General features: G+C 38.9%; 1 long non-coding RNA gene across 1 annotated transcript; it reads right to left on the bottom strand.

Moving 5' to 3' along the window:
- Positions 1-1,900: 1,900 nt before the first annotated feature.
- LOC149647289 (uncharacterized) lies at positions 1,901-4,041 on the bottom strand. The gene is made up of 3 exons (XR_016371918.1): positions 3,841-4,041; positions 3,672-3,772; positions 1,901-3,580 (listed from the first exon to the last, which is right to left on the bottom strand). It is a non-coding gene; the product is annotated as an uncharacterized LOC149647289 (long non-coding RNA).

Below are 4,041 nucleotides of genomic sequence, written 5' to 3'. Positions count from 1 at the left end.
AAAAAGTTATGGGACATTTTAAAATTTTATTGGACAATGTCCAGTGTCCTGTGCTTATTTCCGGCCCTGCGCACAAGTACGATGTGACGAAAAACAAGACTCAAATTATCGGCGGGAAATTCAAATGAGGCGAAACTTAACAAGAGGATCTTTGGGAGTCATGACGTTCTTTGGCCATATGATCTGCCCTATTAATCCAAATGACCCGGAATTTTAATGAGAGATGTGTTTCATTAACGCAACTATTACACTAAAAAGTTTAAATATTTTAGAGTGTATAGTTTTTATTTTTAAACATGTTCTCGAAAAGACTTTTTACGGACCTTCACACCTTGCAAAAAGCACCAACTTCCTAATTAAATCAAAGACCGTCCTGCTCTGCAACGGCTCTCCCTCCTTACTATGTGTTGACCCTGGCTCCACCCGCCTCAAAATTTACAACCCGTGCCTTGTCCACAACCTTAGTCTCCTCTTTTATGCATACTCCTTGAGGCGCGTTCAAATATTGCAGAGAAACAACAAAGAAGTAACAACATTTTGCTACCCGAGGACATACAGTGACCTCAATTTCAATTACATCCCCCTACCTCGCACCCAATGTTAAACAGTGCTGAAAAAGTATCATTACCTTGGTATACTAAGGTCCTAACAGTTCTGTAACTCGTGCATAGCGTGCCATTTGAATCAACAAAGCAAGACACTTACCTTTATAGAACTTTCGCGTTTTATTTTACCACCGCGACTATCGATCAAATGTGAAGAAACCATGCAGTTATACAAGGCAAAAAATACGAGATATAAAGTTATTATTGTATTAAAAAACAAGTTGGGAAACCAAAATAACCTCTCCGAGCCAAGACGAATTTACTTTCTAAACACAGGTCCACCAGCCAACGAGAAAAGCCGGAAATAAATAGTTCAAATTAGCGAGATATTGCCAAAGTCATTTGTAAGGGTTTAAGCTTTAACAACTTCCAGTGTATCCTCAATAATTCTAATGAGGACCTAATATCTATCACTTAAGTGTGTATTTAACTTTCGGCTCACTCTGAACCGTTAACACCTCCTATAAGAGGACACGAAACAAGGTCAATTCTGGTTTAAATCTAGGATATCTTATTTCATAGACCCATACCTGTCCACCATCGCTTGGGCTCAGCTCAGCTCACGTTACTTTATAGAAATTGACAACGAGCTCACCTCAAGCTCAAAATTGAAACAATGTTTCCTTAGAGCTCAATGTGAGCTCAAGCTCAGTTAGTTTTTATAAATGAGCTCGCCTCGGGCTCGGGTTCATTCGCATAATTTTGATGGGCTAAGCTCGAGCTCAATCTCTCTCTAATATCTTTCGCGGGCTCAGCTCGGGCTCAAAATCGATAGAATTTGAGGCTCACCTCGAGCTCGGGCTCATTCAATTTAGTAAGCTCAAGCTCGAGCTTGGTCTCATATTTCCGGAGAATATTTCTTCCAAACAGTGTAGATGTTGAAATAAATAATTTTGCAGCTATTTTTACGCGATAAATGCAAAACTACAATACATATTTACTATCCAAATGACTTGCACTACATTTGTATTAAAAAATTTTCAAAACTTCATGTACCAATGAGTTACGCTAGTTTCTGTTGACACTGAATACGGCGCTGAGCCAAGCTGAGCGCAGTCTCAAAACAGTGAGCGCCCTTTCAAAATGAGCGGTCTCATAGTTTTCAGTTGGCCTCGCTCGAGCTCAGGAAAGCCAAAACATTTGTAAGAGAGCTCAGCCCAAGCTCTCGTTGATTTTACAGTTGAACCTGGGCTCAGCTCAAGGCTCACTTTGTTTGTGACGTATTGTGAGCCTGGGCTCAAGCTCAGAAATCTTTTTCATAAACTTTCGGGCTCGGCTCGGGATCGTGACTTTATCAATTATTTCGAAGAGCCTCGCTCAATTCGCGCTCGGGCTCGCTAAATTGAGGTGAGCGCGGACAGCTATGCATAGACAAAATCGTTTCAACACTTACGGAGAGATGAAGTATTGTCATCCATATTATCTAATGAAGTTAAGAGTTGCGTTTACACTATATATAAATGTAGTAAAGCTGAATTAAAAAGTAAACACCAAATTTAAAATGTAATATCAAAAGATGTTCTTGGAATATTGAGATGAAACAGAGCTTTATAGCTACACAACTACTTAAAGAATCCTAATGCCGAAAAATATTTTAACTATTTCCACTTAATATTCTGCAAAAAAAATGTTATCGTTTTGTAAGAGTTCTTTTCGTCCTACTCGCTTTATATTAACTTTGATATTCGTGTAGTGTTTCGATTCAGATGCAATCTTCATTACTCGTTCTATATAAACTCTCACTTGTGTCATTACATAGACAGAAGTTAATCTTAAATAATTAAATAAATATAACTGATATTAATTATTTTAATCGTCAGTATTTTACGTTAATTATAGTTAAGTCGGTTTAAGAAACTTAATTCCTAAAATAATTTTTAACATAGCTATATTTAACGTTATACTTCTAGGGAACACCTATATCAGAACTTTTGTAAATTTAGGGTATATAAGGCGATTGATTCACGCTAAAGGATAAGAAAATGCGCAATTGCGTGAACCTTTGGTGGAAGCCCTGCCATTGGGAGGCTAGACGTTTCTCGTAACCCTAACCGCTCGCCGCGAACATCTTAAGCCCAACGACGATGATGGAGTAGAAGCCAATGTTACAGATTGGTGTCTATGTGGTATAAACGAAAGACCAGTAGATGATGGTGTTAGAAGCCAATAAGAACAGATTGTTGTGTATGCTGTGTACACGAAAGACTAGTGCATGGTTGATGTTGTTAGAAGCCAATAAATACTGAGGGTGTTGAGTGGAAGAATTGGCGGTTATTCAGCAGATGAAGGTATAACGACTAGTTAATGATTGACGTTAAATAAGACAGATAAAACAATAAAGTAAAGTTTTCGGAATTTCTGTGTACTGCGAACGCGGTCCGGAAATTTCGAACACGTTTGCTCCGATTTGCCAACTGCGAACGCGGTGACAGACACACACACACAGACACGTCCAGTGTAAAACCTCTCCGTGACGTCATCGTCACTCGGAGAGGTAAAAACAGTCCTCTAGATATTCATTAACTTAGGCCTACATTTGCATTATACTGTATAAACTTACCATAAAGGTTGCGCGTGAGTAAATATGTTTTCACGCTATAGGATAGGCAACTCAGTATCTTCGACGGCAGATTATTCTGTATACACTCCGTTCCAGCTTCTGTTGTCAGCACGCGCAAACCTGGGTCTCTATGTAACGTAGCTTTGTGCGTGAAAAAGAGGATTTAAATCTCGAGATTGTAGACCCTGACCATGAATATGCCTTTCGTCTCTTGTCAGCACGGACAAAGCTACGTTACATAGAGACCTAGCTCTGCTCGTGCTGACAACCGAAGCTGGAACAGAGTATATATAGAATAATCTACCTTTGGAGATAAGGAGTTGTCTATCCTGTAGCGTGGAAACTAAGTTCCTCGCGCCCATTCTTTATCCATGAACTTACTACGTAACATACCTTCATACTTTAACTGTTTTATCTAAGATAAATATTTGATAAACGAAAAATGAGCTTAGCTGATGACAAGACGTTTGCGGTTAGTGTACACAGTACACAACTCCGCGCCATACCTATTTTAAATACGAACATACGATTGTAGTTAACTTCTCAAGTTAGTGTTCTCGGAATTTCGCAATGCGTCAACTTCATTACGTTCCGCGTTCGGGCGTTACTTCGAAAAATAAATTACAATGCCTAAAAATCGTCAATATTCTGTTGGTGTGGGCTATTTGCGCTTACCATACTGGTTCCATTTTGGACGAATATTTCAAGTATCCCACGATGCAAAGCGTTCGTACTGACAAATCATTGAAAGTAGAATTTCCAGCCGTTACAATCTGCAACAATAACAGGTCAGAAATCTATAAAAAAATCAAGTCCAAAGATTATTTTCAGATTCAGTGAGGATAAAGTTCTTCGAGTTCAGGGTTAAAATCTTCT

This window comes from Phalangium opilio, unplaced genomic scaffold (assembly GCF_054372755.1).
Source record: "Phalangium opilio isolate 3A_F unplaced genomic scaffold, DU_Popi_V2 ptg000089l_1, whole genome shotgun sequence".
In the NCBI taxonomy this organism is placed as follows: domain Eukaryota; kingdom Metazoa; phylum Arthropoda; class Arachnida; order Opiliones; family Phalangiidae; genus Phalangium; species Phalangium opilio.
The sequence above is the reverse complement of the archived record's forward strand: the minus strand, read 5'-3'. Positions and strand labels throughout refer to the sequence as shown.